Genomic DNA, 23,059 nt, shown 5'->3' on the forward strand with positions numbered 1-23,059 from the left:
ACCATCCTTACAAAGGTGTTAATCAGAGACTTGGCTTTGTGGACACTTTTCAGAGAACAAATTTGTTAGCATAAAAATAAAGCCAGAAAATAAAGAGCTGTTTAATCACTCAATTGGATTTTTCTGCCAGCATATTTTTTTTCTCTGCAACCCACTGCTAAATTGTGCTTCCTAGCTTTTTTTTATAAAATCACTGAATCAAATCTAACTCTGATTACATCAGAGAAGGCCAGGTACCCTACACAATAACAGGGAGTATGAAATTTGACTTGTCTACTTAAAGATCACCAAAATCTGATCACAAGGTCAATTGCGTCCCTGGGTGGGATTGAACCACTAACCTTTTGGTTAATAGCCGTACACACTAACTGATTGCGCCACAGAGACACTTTACAAAAGTACATACTGACAAATGCTAATAAGCATTCATCTAAAACGTTTCCTAGAAAAACTTAAAAAAGTCAATAATCTGGAGAGTTTTTGTAAGATGTTTCTTCTATCAACCAACGAAGAAACACATTGGTACTTTCCCATGATGAGTGAGTGCTTCAGGATCTCTTGCACTTACATGTGCAGCAGAGTACAGCAATGGAAGCATGCTGGGCCCATAACCCAGAGGTAGGCAGATTGAAACTATCCTCTGCTATATGCATTTTTTTTTTGTTAATTAAAGTAATCCAAAACTGGGATTGATATTTTGGCTCTTTTATTTTTACTTAAAGTACAATAACTCTTACCATTTTAATTTGTTTTAATAGTATATTGACAGTATTGTTTTCTTTCAAAAATCCACTTCATTTTCTTTACCCTATTATTAAAATGGTAATTGACAAAAACAAACTACATTGTCACCAGAAGAGCAATACAAAATGTACAAGTGATATATTAAAATCATCTTTCCAGCTTGAATTTCAATGATGCATTGGGGCAACGATTTTGTGAGAAACATCTTCACCCTTAAATAAAGATTTTCTTAATTCCTTACCTGTGTGCTAATTAGATATCACCTTGTTTTCACATTAAACAGACTTCCACATGAGAAAGCAGCAAGGATGCAGTGGCGTGAATGTTTCCTGGTGTCAACTTGTATTATTTCAGTAGACATTGAAATGAGGATGCATCTTGCTGCCTTTCCAATGAAGCAAGTTTAATTTAGTAATAGGTGAAAAACCATCCCTACAAAGGTGTTAATCAGAGACTTTGCTTTGTGGACACTTTTCAGAGAACAAATTTGTTAGCATAAAAATAAAGCCAGAAAATGAAGAGCTGTTTAATCACTCAATTGGATTTTTCTGCCAGCATATTTCTTTTTCTCTACAACCCACTGCTAAATTGTGCTTCCTAGCTGTTTTTATAAATCACTGAATCAAATCTAACTCTGATTACATCAGAGAAGGCCAGGTACCCTACACCATAACAGGGGGTTTGAAATTTTGACTTGTCTACTTAAAGATCACCAAAATCTGATAACAAGGTCAATTACGTACCTGGGTGGGATTGAACCACCAACCTTTTGGTTAATAGCCGTACACACTAACTGATTGCGCCACAGAGACACATTGCAAAAGTATATACTGACAAGGGCTAATAAGCATTCATCTAAAACGTTTCCTAGAAAAACTTTAAAAAGTTAATAATCTGGAGAGTTTTTGTAAGATGTTTCTTCCATCAACCAACGAAGAAACACATTGGTACTTTCCCATGATGAGTGAGTGCTTCAGGATCGCTTGCACTTACATGTGCAGCAGAGTACAGCAATGGTAGCATGCTGGGCCCATAACCCAGAGGTAGGCAGATTGAAACTATCCTCTGCTATATGCTTTTTTTTTGTTAATTAAAGTAATCCAAAACTGGGATTGATATTTTGGCTCTTTTATTTTTACTTAAAGTACAATAACTTTTACCATTTTAATTTGTTTTAATAGTATATTGACAGTATTGTTTTCTTTCAAAAATCCACTTAATTTTCTTTACCCTATTATTAAAATGGTAATTGACAAAAACAAACTACATTGTCACCAGAAGAGCAATACAAAATGTACAAGTGATATATTAAAATCATCTTTCCAGCTTGAATTTCAATGATGCATTGGGGCAACGATTTTGTGAGAAACATCTTCACCCTTAAATAAAGATTTTCTTAATTCCTTACCTGTGTGATAATTAGATATCACCTTGTTTTCGCATTAAACAGACTTCCACATGAGAAAGCAGCAAGGATGCAGTGGCGTTAATGTTTCCTGGTGTCAACTTGTATTATTTCAGTAGACATTGAAATGAGGATGCATCTTGCTGCCTTTCCAATGAAGCAAGTTTAATTTAGTAATAGGTGAAAAACCATCCTTACAAAGGTGTTAATCAGAGACTTGGCTTTGTGGACACTTTTCAGAGAACAAATTTGTTAGCATAAAAATAAAGCCAGAAAATGAAGAGCTGTTTAATCACTCAATTGGATTTTTCTGCCAGCATATTTTTTTTCTCTGCAAACCACTGCTAAATTGTGCTTCCTCGCTGTTTTTATAAAATCAATGAATCAAATCTAACTCTGATTACATCAGAGAAGGCCAGGTACCCTACACCATAAGAGGGGGTTTGAAATTTTGACTTGTCTACTTAAAGATCACCAAAATCTGATAACAATATCAATTACATCCCTGGGTGGGATTGAACCACCAACCTTTTAGTTAATAGTCGTACACACTAACTGATTGCGCCACAGAGACACTTTGCGAAAGTGCATACTGACAAAGGCTAATAAGCATTCATCTAAATCGTTTCCTAGAAAAACTTTAAAAAGTCAATAATCTGGAGAGTTTTTGTAAGATGTTTCTTCCATCAACCAACGAAGAAACACATTGGTACTTTCCCATGATGAGTGAGTGCTTCAGGATCTCTTGCACTTACATGTGCAGCAAAGTACAGCAATGGAAGCATGCTGGGCTCATAACCCAGAGGTAGGCAGATTGAAACTATCCTCTGCTGTATGCTTTTTTTTTTTTAATTAAAGTAATCCAAAACTGGGATTGATATTTTGGCTCTTTTATTTTTACTTAAAGTACAATAACTTTTACCATTTTAATTTGTTTTAATAGTATATTGACAGTATTGTTTTCTGTCAAAAATCCACTTAATTTTCTTTACCCTATTATTAAAATGGTAATTGACAAAAACAAACTACATTGTCACCAGAAGAGCAATACAAAATGTACAAGTGATATATTAAAATCATCTTTCCAGCTTGAATTTCAATGATGCATTGGGGCAACGATTTTGTGAGAAACATCTTCACCCTTAAATAAAGATTTTCGTAATTCCTTACCTGTGTGCTAATTAGATATCACCTTGTTTTCACATTAAACAGACTTCCACATGAGAAAGCAGCAAGGATGCAGTGGCGTTAATGTTTCCTGGTGTCAACTTGTATTATTTCAGTAGACATTGAAATGAGGATGCATCTTGCTGCCTTTCCAATGAAGCAAGTTTAATTTAGTAATAGGTGAAAAACCATCCCTACAAAGGTGTTAATCAGAGACTTGGCTTTGTGGACACTTTTCAGAGAACAAATTTGTTAGCATAAAAATAAAGCCAGAAAATGAAGAGCTGTTTAATCACTCAATTGGATTTTTCTGCCAGCATATTTTTTTTCTCTGCAAACCACTGCTAAATTGTGCTTCCTCGCTGTTTTTATAAAATCAATGCATCAAATCTAACTCTGATTACATCAGAGAAGGCCAGGTACCCTACACCATAAGAGGGGGTTTGAAATTTTGACTTGTCTACTTAAAGATCACCAAAATCTGATAACAAGATCAATTACATCCCTGGGTGGGATTGAACCACCAACCTTTTAGTTAATAGCCATACACACTAACTGATTGCGCCACAGAGACACTTTGCGAAAGTGCATACTGACAAAGGCTAATAAGCATTCATCTAAAACGTTTCCTAGAAAAACTTTAAAAAGTCAATAATCTGGAGAGTTTTTGTAAGATGTTTCTTCCATCAACCAACGAAGAAACACATTGGTACTTTCCCATGATGAGTGAGTGCTTCAGGATCTCTTGCACTTACATGTGCAGCAGAGTACTGCAATGGAAGCATGCTGGGCCCATAACCCAGAGATAGGTAGATTGAAACTATCCTCTGCTATATGCATTTTTTTTTGTTAATTAAAGTAATCCAAAACTGGGATTGATATTTTGTCTCTTTTATTTTTACTTAAAGTACAATAACTTTTACCATTTTAATTTGTTTTAATAGTATATTGACAGTATTGTTTTCTTTCAAAAATCCACTTCATTTTCTTTACCCTATTATTAAAATGGTAATTGACAAAAACAAACTACATTGTCACCAGAAGAGCAATACAAAATGTACAAGTGATATATTAAAATCATCTTTCCAGCTTGAATTTCAATGATGCATTGGGGCAACGATTTTGTGAGAAACATCTTCACCCTTAAATAAAGATTTTCTTAATTCCTTACCTGTGTGCTAATTAGATATCACCTTGTTTTCACATTAAACAGACTTCCACATGAGAAAGCAGCAAGGATGCAGTGGCGTTAATGTTTCCTGGTGTCAACCTGTATTATTTCAATAGACATTGAAATGAGGATGCATCTTGCTGCCTTTCCAATGAAGCAAGTTTAATTTAGTAATAGGTGAAAAACCATCCCTACAACGGTGTTAATCAGAGACTTGGCTTTGTGGACACTTTTCAGAGAACAAATTTGTTAGCATAAAAATAAACCAGAAAATGAAGAGCTGTTTAATCACTCAATTGGATTTTTTTGCCAGCATATTTTTTTTCTCTGCAACCCACTGCTAAATTGTGCTTCCTAGCTGTTTTTTATAAAATCACTGAATCAAATCTAACTCTGATAACATCAGAGAAGGCCAGGTACCCTACACAATAAGATGGGGTTTGAAATTTTGACTTGTCTACTTAAATATCACCAAAATCTGATCACAAGGTCAATTACGTCCCAGGGTGGGATTGAACCACCAACCTTTTGGTTAATAGCCTTACACAATAACCGATTGCGCCACAGAGACACTTTGCAAAAAGTACATCCTGACAAAGGCTAATAAGCATACATCTAGAACGTTTCCTAGAAAAACATTAAAAAATCAATAATCTGGAGAGTTTTTGTAAGATGTTTCTTCTATCAACCAACGAATAAACACATTGGTACTTTCCCATGATGAGTGAGTGCTTCAGGATCTCTTGCACTTACATGTGCAGCAGAGTACTGCAATGGAAGCATGCTGGACCCATAACCCAGAGGTAGGCAGATTGAAACTATCCTTTGCTATATGCATTTTTTTTTTGTTAATTTAAGTAATCAAAACTGGGATTGATATTTTTGCTCTTTTATTTTTACTTAAAGTACAATAACTTTTACCATTTTAATTTGTTTTAATAGTATATTGACAGTATAGTTTTCTTTCAAAAATCCACTTAATTTTCTTTACCCTATTATTAAAATGGTAATTGACAAAAAAAACTACATTGTCACCAGAAGAGCAATACAAAATGTACAAGTGATATATTAAAATCATCTTTCCAGCTTGAATTTCAATGATGCATTGGGGCTACAATTTTGTGAGAAACATCTTCACCCTTAAATAAAGATTTTCGTAATTCCTTACCTGTGTGCTAATTAGATATCACCTTGTTTTCACATTAAACAGACTTCCACATGAGAAAGCAGCAAGGATGCAGTGGCGTTAATGTTTCCTGGTGTCAACTTGTATTATTTCAGTAGACATTGAAATGAGGATGCATCTTGCTGCCTTTCCAATGAAGCAAGTTTAATTTAGTAATAGGTGAAAAACCATCCCTACAAAGGTGTTAATCAGAGACTTGGCTTTGTGGACACTTTTCAGAGAACAAATTTGTTAGCATAAAAATAAAGCCAGAAAATGAAGAGCTGTTTAATCACTCAATTGGATTTTTTTTGCCAGCATATTTTTTTTCTCTGCAACCCACTGCTAAATTGTGCTTCCTAGCTGTTTTTTATAAAATCACTGAATCAAATCTAACTCTGATTACATCAGAGAAGGCCAGGTACCCTACACCATAACAGGGGGTTTGAAATTTTGACTTGTCTACTTAAAGATCACCAAAATCTGATAACAAGGTCAATTACGTACCTGGGTGGGATTGAACCACCAACCTTTTGGTTAATAGCCCTACACACTAACTGATTGCGCCACAGAGACACATTGCAAAAGTATATACTGACAAGGGCTAATAAGCATTCATCTAAAACGTTTCCTAGAAAAACTTTAAAAAGTCAATAATCTGGAGAGTTTTTGTAAGATGTTTCTTCCATCAACCAACGAAGAAACACATTGGTACTTTCCCATGATGAGTGAGTGCTTCAGGATCTCTTGCACTTACATGTGCAGCAGAGTACAGCAATGGAAGCATGCTGGGCCCATAACCCAGAGGTAGGCAGATTGAAACTATCCTCTGCTATATGCATTTTTTTTTGTTAATTAAAGTAATCCAAAACTGGGATTGATATTTTGGCTTTTATTTTTACTTAAAGTACAATAACTTTTACCATTTTAATTTGTTTTAATAGTATATTGACAGTATTGTTTTCTTTCAAAAATCCACTTAATTTTCTTTACCCTATTATTAAAATGGTAATTGACAAAAACAAACTACATTGTCACCAGAAGAGCAATACAAAATGTACAAGTGATATATTAAAATCATCTTTCCAGCTTGAATTTCAATGATGCATTGGGGCAACGATTTTGTGAGAAACATCTTCACCCTTAAATAAAGATTTTCTTAATTCCTTACCTGTGTGATAATTAGATATCACCTTGTTTTCGCATTAAACAGACTTCCACATGAGAAAGCAGCAAGGATGCAGTGGCGTTAATGTTTCCTGGTGTCAACTTGTATTATTTCAGTAGACATTGAAATGAGGATGCATCTTGCTGCCTTTCCAATGAAGCAAGTTTAATTTAGTAATAGGTGAAAAACCATCCCTACAAAGGTGTTAATCAGAGACTTGGCTTTGTGGACACTTTTCAGAGAACAAATTTGTTAGCATAAAAATAAAGCCAGAAAATGAAGAGCTGTTTAATCACTCAATTGGATTTTTTTTGCCAGCATATTTTTTTTCTCTGCAACCCACTGCTAAATTGTGCTTCCTAGCTGTTTTTTATAAAATCACTGAATCAAATCTAACTCTGATTACATCAGAGAAGGCCAGGTACCCTACACCATAACAGGGGGTTTGAAATTTTGACTTGTCTACTTAAAGATCACCAAAATCTGATAACAAGGTCAATTACGTACCTGGGTGGGATTGAACCACCAACCTTTTGGTTAATAGCCCTACACACTAACTGATTGCGCCACAGAGACACATTGCAAAAGTATATACTGACAAGGGCTAATAAGCATTCATCTAAAACGTTTCCTAGAAAAACTTTAAAAAGTCAATAATCTGGAGAGTTTTTGTAAGATGTTTCTTCCATCAACCAACGAAGAAACACATTGGTACTTTCCCATGATGAGTGAGTGCTTCAGGATCTCTTGCACTTACATGTGCAGCAGAGTACAGCAATGGAAGCATGCTGGGCCCATAACCCAGAGGTAGGCAGATTGAAACTATCCTCTGCTATATGCATTTTTTTTTGTTAATTAAAGTAATCCAAAACTGGGATTGATATTTTGGCTTTTATTTTTACTTAAAGTACAATAACTTTTACCATTTTAATTTGTTTTAATAGTATATTGACAGTATTGTTTTCTTTCAAAAATCCACTTAATTTTCTTTACCCTATTATTAAAATGGTAATTGACAAAAACAAACTACATTGTCACCAGAAGAGCAATACAAAATGTACAAGTGATATATTAAAATCATCTTTCCAGCTTGAATTTCAATGATGCATTGGGGCAACGATTTTGTGAGAAACATCTTCACCCTTAAATAAAGATTTTCTTAATTCCTTACCTGTGTGATAATTAGATATCACCTTGTTTTCGCATTAAACAGACTTCCACATGAGAAAGCAGCAAGGATGCAGTGGCGTTAATGTTTCCTGGTGTCAACTTGTATTATTTCAGTAGACATTGAAATGAGGATGCATCTTGCTGCCTTTCCAATGAAGCAAGTTTAATTTAGTAATAGGTGAAAAACCATCCCTACAAAGGTGTTAATCAGAGACTTGGCTTTGTGGACACTTTTCAGAGAACAAATTTGTTAGCATAAAAATAAAGCCAGAAAATGAAGAGCTGTTTAATCACTCAATTGGATTTTTTTTGCCAGCATATTTTTTTTCTCTGCAACCCACTGCTAAATTGTGCTTCCTAGCTGTTTTTTATAAAATCACTGAATCAAATCTAACTCTGATTACATCAGAGAAGGCCAGGTACCCTACACCATAACAGGGGGTTTGAAATTTTGACTTGTCTACTTAAAGATCACCAAAATCTGATAACAAGGTCAATTACGTACCTGGGTGGGATTGAACCACCAACCTTTTGGTTAATAGCCCTACACACTAACTGATTGCGCCACAGAGACACATTGCAAAAGTACATACTGACAAGGGCTAATAAGCATTCATCTAAAACGTTTCCTAGAAAAACTTTAAAAAGTCAATAATCTGGAGAGTTTTTGTAAGATGTTTCTTCCATCAACCAACGAAGAAACACATTGGTACTTTCCCATGATGAGTGAGTGCTTCAGGATCTCTTGCACTTACATGTGCAGCTGAGTACAGCAATGGAAGCATGCTGGGCCCATAACCCAGAGGAAGGCAGATTGAAACTATCCTCTGCTATATGCTTTTTTTTTGTTAATTAAAGTAATCCAAAACTGGGATTGATATTTTGGCTTTTATTTTTACTTAAAGTACAATAACTTTTACTATTTTAATTTGTTTTAATAGTATATTGACAGTATTGTTTTCTTTCAAAAATCCACTTAATTTTCTTTACCCTATTATTAAAATGGTAATTGACAAAAACAAACTACATTGTCACCAGAAGAGCAATACAAAATGTACAAGTGATATATTAAAATCATCTTTCCAGCTTGAATTTCAATGATGCATTGGGGCAACGATTTTGATAGAAACATCTTCACCCTTAAATAAAGATTTTCTTAATTCCTTACCTGTGTGATAATTAGATATCACCTTGTTTTCGCATTAAACAGACTTCCACATGAGAAAGCAGCAAGGATGCAGTGGCGTTAATGTTTCCTGGTGTCAACTTGTATTATTTCAGTAGACATTGAAATGAGGATGCATCTTGCTGCCTTTCCAATGAAGCAAGTTTAATTTAGTAATAGGTGAAAAACCATCCTTACAAAGGTGTTAATCAGAGACTTGGCTTTGTGGACACTTTTCAGAGAACAAATTTGTTAGCATAAAAATAAAGCCAGAAAATGAAGAGCTGTTTAATCACTCAATTGGATTTTTCTGCCAGCATATTTTTTTTCTCTGCAAACCACTGCTAAATTGTGCTTCCTAGCTGTTTTTATAAAAGCAATGAATCAAATCTAACTCTGATTACATCAGAGAAGGCCAGGTACCCTACACCATAAGAGGGGTTTTGAAATTTTGACTTGTCTACTTAAAGATCACCAAAATCTGATAACAAGATCAATTACATCCCTGGGTGGGATTGAACCACCAACCTTTTAGTTAATAGCCGTACACACTAACTGATTGCGCCACAGAGACACTTTGCATAAGTGCATACTGACAAAGGCTAATAAACATTCATCTAAAACGTTTCCTAGAAAAACTTAAAAAATTCAATAATCTGGAGAGTTTTTGTAAGATGTTTCTTCCATCAACCAATGAAGAAACACATTGGTACTTTCCCATGATGAGTGAGTGCTTCAGGATCTCTTGCACTTACATGTGCAGCAGAGTACAGCAATGGAAGCATGCTGGGCTCATAACCCAGAGGTAGGCAGATTGAAACTATCCTCTGCTGTATGCTTTTTTTTTTTAATTAAAGTAATCCAAAACTGGGATTGATATTTTGGCTCTTTTATTTTTACTTAAAGTACAATAACTTTTACCATTTTAATTTGTTTTAATAGTATATTGACAGTATTGTTTTCTTTCAAAAATCCACTTAATTTTCTTTACCCTATTATTAAAATGGTAATTGACAAAAACAAACTACATTGTCACCAGAAGAGCAATACAAAATGTACAAGTGATATATTAAAATCATCTTTCCAGCTTGGATTTCAATGATGCATTGGGGCAACGATTTTGTGAGAAACATCTTCACCCTTAAATAAAGATTTTCTTAATTCCTTACCTGTGTGCTAATTAGATATCACCTTGTTTTCGCATTAAACAGACTTCCACATGAGAAAGCAGCAAGGATGCAGTGGCGTTAATGTTTCCTGGTGTCAACTTGTATTATTTCAGTAGACATTGAAATGAGGATGCATCTTGCTGCCTTTCCAATGAAGCAAGTTTAATTTAGTAATAGGTGAAAAACCATCCCAACAAAGGTGTTAATCAGAGACTTGGCTTTGTGGACACTTTTCAGAGAACAAATTTGTTAGCATAAAAATAAAGCCAGAAAATGAAGAGCTGTTTAATCACTCAATTGGATTTTTTTTGCCAGCATATTTTTTTTCTCTGCAACCCACTGCTAAATTGTGCTTCCTAGCTGTTTTTTATAAAATCACTGAATCAAATCTAACTCTGATTACATCAGAGAAGGCCAGGTACCCTACACAATAAGAGGGGGTTTGAAATTTTGACTTGTCTACTTAAATATCACCAAAATCTGATCACAAGGTCAATTACGTTCCTGGGTGGGATTGAACCACCAACCTTTTGGTTAATAGCCTTACACACTAACCAATTGCACCACAGAGACACTTTGCAAAAAGTACATACTGACAAAGGCTAATAAGCATTCATCAAGAACGTTTCCTAGAAAAACTTTAAAAAGTCAATAATCTGGAGAGTTTTTGTAAGATGTTTCTTCCATCAACCAATGAAGAAACACATTGGTACTTTCCCATGATGAGTGAGTGCTTCAGGATCTCTTGCACTTACATGTGCAGCAGAGTACTGCAATGGAAGCATGCTGGGCCCATAACCCAGAGATAGGCAGATTGAAACTATCCTTTGCTATATGCATTTTTTTTTGTTAATTAAAGTAATCCAAAACTGGGATTGATATTTTGGCTCTTTTATTTTTACTTAAAGTACAATAACTTTTACCATTTTAATTTGTTTTAATAGTATATTGACAGTATTGTTTTCTTTCAAAAATCCACTTAATTTTCTTTACCCTATTATTAAAATGGTAATTGACAAAAACAAACTACATTGTCACCAGAAGAGCAATACAAAATGTACAAGTGATATATTAAAATCATCTTTCCAGCTTGAATTTCAATGATGCATTGGGGCAACGATTTTGTGAGAAACATCTTCACCCTTAAATAAAGATTTTCTTAATTCCTTACCTGTGTGCTAATTAGATATCACCTTGTTTTCACATTAAACAGACTTCCACATGAGAAAGCAGCAAGGATGCAGTGGCGTTAATGTTTCCTGGTGTCAACCTGTATTATTTCAGTAGACATTGAAATGAGGATGCATCTTGCTGCCTTTCCAATGAAGCAAGTTTAATTTAGTAATAGGTGAAAAACCATCCCTACAAAGGTGTTAATCAGAGACTTGGCTTTGTGGACACTTTTCAGAGAACAAATTTGTTAGCATAAAAATAAACCAGAAAATGAAGAGCTGTTTAATAACTCAATTGGATTTTTTTGCCAGCATATTTTTTTTCTCTGCAACCCACTGCTAAATTGTGCTTCCTAGCTGTTTTTTATAAAATCACTGAATCAAATCTAACTCTGATAACATCAGAGAAGGCCAGGTACCCTACACAATAAGAGGGGGTTTGAAATTTTGACTTGTCTACTTAAAGATCACCAAAATCTGATCACAAGGTCAATTACGTCCCTGGGTGGGATTGAACCACCAACCTTTTGGTTAATAGCCTTACACACTAACCAATTGCGCCACAGAGACACTTTGCAAAAGTACATACTGACAAAGGCTAATAAGCATTCATCTAGAACGTTTCCTAGAAAAACTTTAAAAAGTCAATAATCTGGAGAGTTTTTGTAAGATGTTTCTTCCATCAACCAATGAAGAAACACATTGGAACTTTCCCATGATGAGTGAGTGCTTCAGGATCTTTTGCACTTACATGTGCAGCAGAGTACTGCAATGGAAGCATGCTGGGCCCATAACCCAGAGGTAGGCAGATTGAAACTATCCTTTGCTATATGCATTTTTTTTGTTAATTAAAGTAATCCAAAACTGGGATTGATATTTTGGCTCTTTTATATTTACTTAAAGTACAATAACTTTTACCATTTTAATTTGTTTTGATAGTATATTGACAGTATTGTTTTCTTTCAAAAATCCACTTAATTTTCTTTACCCTATTATTAAAATGGTAATTGACAAAAACAAACTACATTGTCACCAGAAGAGCAATACAAAATGTACAAGTGATATATTAAAATCATCTTTCCAGCTTGAATTTCAATGATGCATTGGGGCAACGATTTTGTGAGAAACATCTTCACCCTTAAATAAAGATTTTCTTAATTCCTTACCTGTGTGATGTCAAAGTCAGAAAAATATCTCTACACACACTGCCATATTTGCACCTCATACTGGTCCGCACTGCGCATGCGTACGCTCTCCCGTACGTGCACATACTCACAGTCGCGGGCACCCGCAGGCGCACGGTATGCGTATTTACGGTAGAGTTTATGTAATCGTAGCGTGCGACTCATTCGTTACATATTTTCACTAATAATGTATTTTGTAGATCATGGTCCCTTTGATAGATTCTGAAAGTTTAGTTAACATAGCATGTTCCTGAACAGAGAGATCCCTCTTTGTATTGTACGAAGGGTCTAACAGGGGTCATACAGTAGTGTTTGGTACCCATCGGAAGAGTATTTAAATAGCAATATTCCGGTGTTGGTTTGGAGAGGATTAATCGCTCGTGCGAATAGTTATGGACATAAGAAGTTTATGTCCATTTACTATTATTTGTTCTTACTTAGTCATGCGGCGGGAAACCCAGTATCCAACCCACCTGGACAGTTGGAAACAGTCACAGCCCACCTGTATGAATCAACCTATGACCTTTTGTTATAATGCGAAGCCGAATTCCTGTGTCCAATGAACAATGAGATTGTAGGGACCATTGAATTGTATTGTGTGTGGGGCATAAATAGGCAGGCCGACCGTATCCAGTTCACTCTCTTCAACGGTTCTCATTGCTGATAATCGGGAGCTGGATATCGAGGCGCATGCGATCGTTTCCCCTTGTGCGTAAGTTCTCTCCGCAATCATATTGTCTTGATGTTATTGTAAGCCATCTCTCTCTCCCCTCTTTCTCCCTTATTTTCCCTTGATTGTATTGTATTGTATTGCATTGTATTTCCTGTGTAGTTATCTGGTTAGTTAGTCTATGTTATATTGTAGTGTATGATTTGTTCTGTGATTCTTTTGCAAGTATAATAGTCATAATACATATAATAGGTTTTGGACCCTAAGCCCAGGTATCTGTGTATTTCTTATAGTGTTAAGTATTCCCTGAGCGTCGGTGACGCTCAAGCAGCTTTGTAGTTAATCAGGTTACACCAGGTTGCACTTACACTCTGTCACCACACTAAGGTTTACTGTATATTTCGTTGTTAAAGGTATAGATATAAAGGTTTAACGTTATAAGCGTCTGCACCGCTGGTGATCTCCTCGTGGTCCCGAGCGTCCGCTACGCTATAGCGAATCATTACGTTAGTCGGCTGCCAATAGCGTGCCTGCCTGTGATCTCTGGGTCGTAAGCGAACGTGACGCTTGAGCGTCTCGACTACGGTTGAGCGATTGCTACGCAACTTGCGTACCCTTACGGTACTTCCTACGTAGATAGCGTACAGTGTTCTTAGACCTCTTAAAGTGTTTTATATACGATAAATATTTAGCTTTATCAGTAATAATTAGATATCACCTTGTTTTCGCATTAAACAGACTTCCACATGAGAAAGCAGCAAGGATGCAGTAGCGTTAATGTTTCCTGGTGTCAACTTGTATTATTTCAGTAGACATTGAAATGAGGATGCATCTTGCTGCCTTTCCAATGAAGCAAGTTTAATTTAGTAATAGGTGAAAAACCATCCCTACAAAGGTGTTAATCAGAGACTTGGCTTTGTGGACACTTTTCAGAGAACAAATTTGTTAGCATAAAAATAAAGCCAGAAAATGAAGAGCTGTTTAATCACTCAATTGGATTTTTTTTGCCAGCATATTTTTTTTCTCTGCAACCCACTGCTAAATTGTGCTTCCTAGCTGTTTTTTATAAAATCACTGAATCAAATCTAACTCTGATTACATCAGAGAAGGCCAGGTACCCTACACAATAAGAGGGGGTTTGAAATTTTGACTTGTCTACTTAAATATCACCAAAATCTGATCACAAGGTCAATTACATTCCTGGGTGGGATTGAACCACCAACCTTTTGGTTAATAGCCTTACACACTAACCAATTGCACCACAGAGACACTTTGCAAAAAGTACATACTGACAAAGGCTAATAAGCATTCATCAAGAACGTTTCCTAGAAAAACTTTAAAAAGTCAATAATCTGGAGAGTTTTTGTAAGATGTTTCTTCCATCAACCAATGAAGAAACACATTGGTACTTTCCCATGATGAGTGAGTGCTTCAGGATCTCTTGCACTTACATGTGCAGCAGAGTACTGCAATGGAAGCATGCTGGGCCCATAACCCAGAGATAGGCAGATTGAAACTATCCTTTGCTATATGCATTTTTTTTTGTTAATTAAAGTAATCCAAAACTGGGATTGATATTTTTGCTCTTTTATTTTTACTTAAAGTACAATAACTTTTACCATTTTAATTTGTTTTAATAGTATATTGACAGTATTGTTTTCTTTCAAAAATCAACTTAATTTTCTTTACCCTATTATTAAAATGGTAATTGACAAAAACAAACTACATTGTTACCAGAAGAGCAATACAAAATGTACAAGTGATATATTAAAATCATCTTTCCAGCTTGAATTTCAATGATGCATTGGGGCAACGATTTTGTGAGAAACATCTTCACCCTTAAATAAAGATTTTCTTAATTCCTTACCTGTGTGCTAATTAGATATCACCTTGTTTTCACATTAAACAGACTTCCACATGAGAAAGCAGCAAGGATGCAGTGGCGTTAATGTTTCCTGGTGTCAACCTGTATTATTTCAGTAGACATTGAAATGAGGATGCATCTTGCTGCCTTTCCAATGAAGCAAGTTTAATTTAGTAATAGGTGAAAAACCATCCCTACAACGGTGTTAATCAGAGACTTGGCTTTGTGGACACTTTTCAGAGAACAAATTTGTTAGCATAAAAATAAACCAGAAAATGAAGAGCTGTTTAATCACTCAATTGGATTTTTTTGCCAGCATATTTTTTTTCTCTGCAACCCACTGCTAAATTGTGCTTCCTAGCTGTTTTTTATAAAATCACTGAATCAAATCTAACTCTGATAACATCAGAGAAGGCCAGGTACCCTACACAATAAAATGGGGTTTGAAATTTTGACTTGTCTACTTAAATATCACCAAAATCTGATCACAAGGTCAATTACATCCCTGGGTGGGATTGAACCACCAACCTTTTGGTTAATAGCCTTACACACTAACCAATTGCGCCACAGAGACACTTTGCAAAAGTCCATACTGACAAAGGCTAATAAGCATTCATCTAGAACGTTTCCTAGAAAAACTTTAAAAAGTCAATAATCTGGAGAGTTTTTGTAAGATGTTTCTTCCATCAACCAATGAAGAAACACATTGGTACTTTCCCATGATGAGTGAGTGCTTCAGGATCTCTTGCACTTACATGTGCAGCAGAGTACTGCAATGGAAGCATGCTGGGCCCATAACCCAGAGATAGGCAGATTGAAACTATCCTTTGCTATATGCATTTTTTTTGTTAATTAAAGTAATCCAAAACTGGGATTGATATTTTGGCTCTTTTATTTTTACTTAAAGTACAATAACTTTTACCATTTTAATTTGTTTTGATAGTATATTGACAGTATTGTTTTCTTTCAAAAATCCACTTAATTTTCTTTACCCTATTATTAAAATTGTAATTGACAAAAACAAACTACATTGTCACCAGAAGAGCAATACAAAATGTACAAGTGATATATTAAAATCATCTTTCCAGTTTGAATTTCAATGATGCATTGGGGCAACGATTTTGTGAGAAACATCTTCACCCTTAAATAAAGATTTTCTTAATTCCTTACCTGTGTGCTAATTAGATATCACCTTGTTTTCACATTAAACAGACTTCCACATGAGAAAGCAGCAAGGATGCAGTGGCGTTAATGTTTCCTGGTGTCAACCTGTATTATTTCAGTAGACATTGAAATGAGGATGCATCTTGCTGCCTTTCCAATGAAGCAAGTTTAATTTAGTAATAGGTGAAAAACCATCCCTACAAAGGTGTTAATCAGAGACTTGGCTTTGTGGACACTTTTCAGAGAACAAATTTGTTAGCATAAAAATAAAGCCAGAAAATGAAGAGCTGTTTAATCACTCAATTGTATTTTTTTGCCAGCATATTTTTTTTATCTGCAACCCACTGCTAAATTGTGCTTCCTAGCTGTTTTTTATAAAATCACTGAATCAAATCTAACTCTGATTACATCAGAGAAGGCCAGGTACCCTACACAATAAGAGGGGGTTTGAAATTTTGACTTGTCTACTTAAAGATCACCAAATTCTGATCACAAGGTCAATTACATTCCTGGGTGGGATTGAACCACCAACCTTTTGGTTATTAGCCTTACACACTAACCAATTGCGCCACAGAGACACTTTGCAAAAGTACATACTGACAAAGGCTAATAAGCATTCATCTAGAACGTTTCCTAGAAAAACTTTAAAAAGTCAATAATCTGGAGAGTTTTTGAAAGATGTTTCTTCCATCAACCAACGAAGAAACACATTGGTACTTTCCCATGATGAGTGAGTGCTCCAGGATCTCTTGCACTTACATGTGCAGCAGAGTACTGCAATGGAAGCATGCTGGGCCCATAACCCAGAGGTAGGCAGATTGAAACTATCCTTTGCTATATGCATTTTTTTTTTGTTAATTAAAGTAATCCAAAACTGGGATTGATATTTTTGCTCTTTTATTTTTACTTAAAGTACAATAACTTTTACCATTTTAATTTGTTTTAATAGTATATTGACAGTATTGTTTTCTTTCAAAAATCCACTTAATTTTCTTTACCCTATTATTAAAATGGTAATTGACAAAAACAAACTACATTGTCACCAGAAGAGCAATACAAAATGTACAAGTGATATATTAAAATCATCTTTCCAGCTTGAATTTCAATGATGCATTGGGGCAACGATTTTGTGAGAAACATCTTCACCCTTAAATAAAGATTTTCTTAATTCCTTACCTGTGTGCTAATTAGATATCACCTTGTTTTCACATTAAACAGACTTCCACATGAGAAAGCAGCAAGGATGCAGTGGCGTTAATGTTTCCTGGTGTCAACCTGTATTATTTCAGTAGATATTGAAATGACGATGCATCTTGCTGCCTTTCCAATGAAGCAAGTTTAATTTAGTAATAGGTGAAAAACCATCCCTACAAAGGTGTTAATCAGATACTTGGCTTTGTGGACACTTTTCAGAGAACAAATTTGTTAGCATAAAAATAAAGCCAGAAAATGAAGAGCTGTTTAATCACTCAATTGGATTTTTTTGCCAGCATATTTCTTTTTCTCTGCAACCCACTGCTAAATTGTGCTTCCTAGCTGTTTTTTTTTATAAAATCACTTAATCAAATCTAACTCTGATTACATCAGAGAAGGCCAAGTACCCTACACCACAAGAGGGGGTTTGAAATTTTGACTTGTCTACTTAAAGATCACCAAAATCTGATAACAAGGTAAATTACGTCCCTGGGTGGGATTGAACCACCAACCTTTTGGATAATAACCGAACACGCTAACTGATTGCGCCACAGAGACACTTTGCAAACGTACATTCTGACAAACGCTAATAAGCATTCATCTAGAACGTTTCCTAGAAAAACTTTAAAAAGTCAATAATCTGGAGAGTTTTTGTAAGATGTTTCTTCCATCAATCAACGAAGAACATTCAAGCTGATTTCTTGCAGCAGCTGGGCACTGTAACAGCTCCAGAGCTGCTCTTTAAGGCAACTAAAAGGGTGTGGGCCCTGCAGCACTACCTGTAGTTCGCATTGTGCGTTGGAAGGCACAAAGTAAGCAGACGGGAGAAGTCAGGATAGTGCGCAAGGGCATAGAAGGGAGCGGCTCAAGAAAAGAGAAGTGGAAACAGACAGCAAACTAGGCTGGAGAGAGACCTGAGACAAAGAGATCTGAATTATACGAGAGCCGACCAGGGGAAACACAAATTATGCAGTCAAGTTTCCCACATTTGGGGAAATCACAGGGGCAGCACACCCAGAGTGCAATGGGTGAGCCTTGCCCTGGGAGAAGCACCTACATGATCATAGTATCTCACCTGGCAGGTAAGTAGGAGTTGGGCTAGAGCTGCGAAGGGTCGCTGCTCGGGTACCCCCCTGTCAAGTGAAGGAGATAAAATTGAGGCAGCACAAGGGAACTCTCGAAAGAAGAACAAGGCTAGAGGAAGATCTGAGACAAAGAAATCTGATTTTTACCAGAGTTGACCAGAAGAAAGCACAAACACAGTCCCCCACTACCACAAATAATGCAGTTGAGTTTCCCACATTTGGGGAAATCACAGGGGTCAGCATACCCAGAATGCAATGAATGAACCTCACCCTGGGAGAACAATCTTCATGACCATGGTATCTCCTATGCAAAATAAGTATGATTTGGGATAGGGCTGGGGAGGGCCGCTGCTCAGGCACATCTCTGTCAAGTAAAGGAGATTCAACTGAGGCAGCACAAGGGAACTCTCATCTGGGGACAACAACTGCAGGGAGAACACATATTTTCAGATGAACATGGGAGGGCAGAAGGCTGCCTAATACTGAAGCACCCCCAAACAACAAACCAAATGCAACAACTAGTGCAAGCATTCCTGGGGGAAGGCCTGCAGCAGATGGATTTGCATATGGTGATGTCATCCAAGCAGTGGGTCAAAGTTGGCTTCAACCCTCGTCTGCATATGAAAAGAAAAAAGGGATGTGCAGGGCATGGCGTCCTTTTGTGGCGCTTGGATGACCCCTAATTTGCATTAAACATCTCCACCCTCCTTCGGTGTGGGGCTCATGTTGGCTATGCCCAGCCCCTGAAGCAGATGAGAGTTCCCTTGTGCTGCCTCAGTTGAATCTCCTTTACTTGACAGAGATGTGCCTGAGCAGCGGCCCTCCCCAGCCCTATCCCAAATCATACTTATTTTGCATAGGAGATACCATGGTCATGAAGATTGTTCTCCCAGGGTGAGGTTCATTCATTGCATTCTGGGTATGCTGACCCCTGTGATTTCCCCAAATGTGGGAAACTCGACTGCATTATTTGTGGTAGTGGGGGACTGTGTTTGTGCTTTCCTCTGGTCAGCTCTGGTAAAAGCCAGATTTCTGTGTCTCAGATCTTCCTCTAGCCTTGTTCTTCTTTCGAGAGTTCTCTTGTGCTGCCTCAGTTGGATCTCCTTCACTTGACAGGGGGGTGCCCGAGCAGCGACCCTCCTCAGCTCTTGCCCAACTCCTACTTACCTGCCAGGTATGATCAGGAAGGTGCTTCTCCCAGGGCAAGGCTCACCCATTGCACTCTGGGTGTGCTGCATCTGCGATTTCCCCAAATGTGGGACACTTGACTGCATAATTTGTGTTTCCTCTGGTCGGCTCTCATATAATTCAGATCTCTTTGTCTCAGGTCTCTAATGCTAATGGCTGATTAGAATAAATGCCGTGCAGCTGCCTTGCTGCACGGCCAGAGAGCAGGTGAATATCTTAATTTCCTAAAGCCTAGCAACGGGGAACGCGGTCCGCCAGTGGCGTCCCCGTTGCTAGGGTCCGTGCGGCTCAGCGCGCCCGGCGTCTAGCGTTGCTAGGGAGCCGGCGGCTGTACGTGCACGGCATCTCTAGTTGCTAGGCGCCGGGCCGCGCAGACCATCAAGCGGACCCCGGCGCCAAACAGTACCCCCCCCTTGAGGAGGGGTCAAGGAACCCCTAAAGCCAGGTTTCTGAGGAAATTCCCGAAAAAATGCCCTCTTGAGCCTCGGGGCATGAAGATCCTTATCCAGGACCCAAGACCTTTCCTCCGGACCATAGCCTTTCCAGTGAACCAGAAAATACAGCCGATCCCGGGACAATTTGGAATCGAGAACCTTCTCTACCAAGAACTCCTGTTGTCCCTGTACATCTACTGGAGATCTACCCTGAGAGATCTTCCGAGGAAATCTACTGGAAGAAACGTATTGTTTCAACAGGGAACAATGAAACGTATTTCCAATCCTGAGAGATCTTGGTAAACGTAACCGAAAGGCAACTGGGTTGACTCTTTTAATAATAAGAAATGGCCCAATAAATTTTGGTCCCAGTCTAGCTGAGGATTGTCGAAGCCTGATGTTGCGAGTCGACAACCACACCCTATCTCCCACCTTAAAAGTGCAAGGACGTCGGAGCCTGTCAGAAAATTTCTTCTCTCGAAAGGCCGCTTTTCTGAGAGCAAGGTGCACCTTTTTCCAAATGGCTCTGAGATGGGAGGTTAAGGTAAGCGAGGAGACTGAGGAATGATGAAAAAAAGAATTAGCTCTGGGGTGAAAACCAAAAACTGAAAAGAATGGAGACTCTTTAGTGGAGGAATGACAAGAATTATTGTAAGCAAATTCAACCAACGGAAGAAACTCGGACCAATCATTCTGGAGTTTGGCTGAATACAAGCGCAAATATTGTTTCAATGATTGGTTAACTCGTTCGGTTTGCCCGTTGGATTGTGGGTGGTAACCGGATGTTAACGACAATTTCATCTTCAATGAGGCACAAAAACATTTCCAGAATTGTGCGATGAATTGTGGACCCCGATCAGAAACAATATCAGTAGGCAACCCATGAAGCCTGAATACATGGCGGAGAAACAAAACTGCCAACCCTTGGGCAGAAGGCAATCGGGGAAGAGCAATAAAATGAGCCATTTTACTAAAACGGTCCACTACCACCCATATGACTCGGAATCCGGCTGAAAGGGGAAGGTCAACCACAAAATCCATAGAAATATGAGACCATGGCCTGAGAGGAACATTTAAGGGCATAAGTTGCCCGATGGGCAAGGAACGGGGAACCTTATGCTGTGCACAAACCTGACATGAATAAACAAATTCCTTGACGTCTTTAGAAAGACCAGGCCACCATACTGAGCGAGAGACTAACTCCAATGTCTTAGAGACTCCTGGATGCCCTGAAACTTTGTTATCATGGAATTCCGTTAAAACAGTAACTCTCAAAAACTCAGGGACGTAAAGACGACCAGCAGGAGTAATTCTAGGAGCTTGGTGTTGAAGCTGTTTTAACTGGGTAAATAAATCTTGTGTGAGGCCCGCCCAGATGACCGAAGATGGAAGTATGGGGGTAACAGGATTGTTATTGTGAACCGGAAGAAAGCTATGTGACAGGGCATCAGCCTTAGTATTCTTGGAACCAGGCCTGAAAGTGATTATAAATTTGAAACGTGTAAAAAATAATGCCCAACGTGCCTGCCGGGCATTAAGCCGCTTAGCCGATTCAATGTATTGCAGGTTCTTATGGTCAGTCAATACCGAAATAGTATGTTTTGCTCCCTCCAGCCAATGCCTCCACTCCTCGAAAGCCCATTTTACCGCCAGTAACTCCCGATTACCAACGTCATAGTTGGATTCAGCGGAGGAGAATTTCCTGGACATAAAGGCACAAGGATGTAACTCCAGAGACTCCGGATCCTTTTGAGAAAGGATAGCCCCCACTCCAACCTCCGAGGCATCAACCTCCACCACAAAGGGCAATTCCGGATTAGGATGTCTGAGGACTGGAGCCGAGACAAAGGCTTGTTTCAAGGCCCGGAAGGACAACTCAGCTTCACGCGACCAGTTGGTAGGATCCGCTCCTTTCTTTGTCAGAGCTACAATGGGAGCAACCAGGTCAGAAAAAGAATGAATGAACCTCCTATAATAATTCGCAAACCCTAAAAAACGCTTAATTGCTTTTAAATTGGTGGGTTGCGCCCAACTAAGGATGGCCTGGAGTTTCTTTGGTTCCATGGAAAATCCCTGAGGGGAAATTATGTACCCTAAAAAAGATACTTCCGTGACATGAAACTCACACTTCTCCAGCTTGGCATATAAATGATTCTCACATAACTTTTGAAGAACCAGACGCACCTGGGTAACATGTTGTTCCATTGATTTAGAAAAAATCAGGATGTCGTCTAAGTAAACGACCACGAATTTCCCTAGGAAGTCACGGAGCACATCGTTAATGAGGTCTTGAAAAACTGCCGGAGCATTGGACAGGCCGAACGGCATCACCAGGTATTCGTAGTGACCCGACTGAGTACTGAAGGCCGTTTTCCACTCATCTCCAGATTTAATTCGGATGAGGTTGTACGCTCCTCTAAGGTCAATTTTAGAAAAAATCACAGCAGAACGTAACTGATCAAAGAGTACAGAAATCAACGGCAAAGGATAGGTGTTTTTAACTGAGATCTTATTCAGGGCTCTAAAATCAATGCAAGGTCTAAGCGAGCCATCCTTTTTCTCCACAAAGAAGAAGCCTGCACTTAAAGGAGATTTTGATGGTCTAATAAATCCTTTCTCAAGGCTCTCCTTTACATAATCATTCATAGCCGCAGTTTCTGGCCCGGATAATGCATATAATCTTCCCTTTGGCAATGCGGCACCAGGAATTAACTCAATAGCACAATCATAAGGCCGATGGGGAGGCAGAATGTCCGCATTGCCTTTGGAGAAAACATCAG

General features: G+C 37.8%; 3 non-coding genes and 1 pseudogene across 3 annotated transcripts; 2 read left to right on the top strand and 2 right to left on the bottom strand.

The window, feature by feature from the left end:
• Window positions 1–18,499: 18,499 nt before the first annotated feature.
• On the bottom strand, window positions 18,500–18,662 carry LOC135031544 (U1 spliceosomal RNA). Its single transcript, XR_010227234.1, has one exon. It is a non-coding gene; the product is annotated as a U1 spliceosomal RNA (small nuclear RNA).
• Window positions 18,663–18,814: 152 nt separating this feature from the next.
• LOC135031537 (U1 spliceosomal RNA) lies at window positions 18,815–18,978 on the bottom strand. The gene has a single exon (XR_010227227.1). It is a non-coding gene; the product is annotated as a U1 spliceosomal RNA (small nuclear RNA).
• Window positions 18,979–19,500: 522 nt separating this feature from the next.
• LOC135031536 (U1 spliceosomal RNA) lies at window positions 19,501–19,664 on the top strand. Its single transcript, XR_010227226.1, has one exon. It is a non-coding gene; the product is annotated as a U1 spliceosomal RNA (small nuclear RNA).
• Window positions 19,665–19,816: 152 nt separating this feature from the next.
• On the top strand, window positions 19,817–19,971 carry LOC135031548 (U1 spliceosomal RNA; annotated as a pseudogene).
• The last annotated feature ends 3,088 nt before the right edge of the window (window positions 19,972–23,059 follow it).

This window comes from Pseudophryne corroboree, unplaced genomic scaffold (genome assembly GCF_028390025.1).
Source record: "Pseudophryne corroboree isolate aPseCor3 unplaced genomic scaffold, aPseCor3.hap2 scaffold_517, whole genome shotgun sequence".
Lineage (NCBI taxonomy): Eukaryota > Metazoa > Chordata > Amphibia > Anura > Myobatrachidae > Pseudophryne > Pseudophryne corroboree.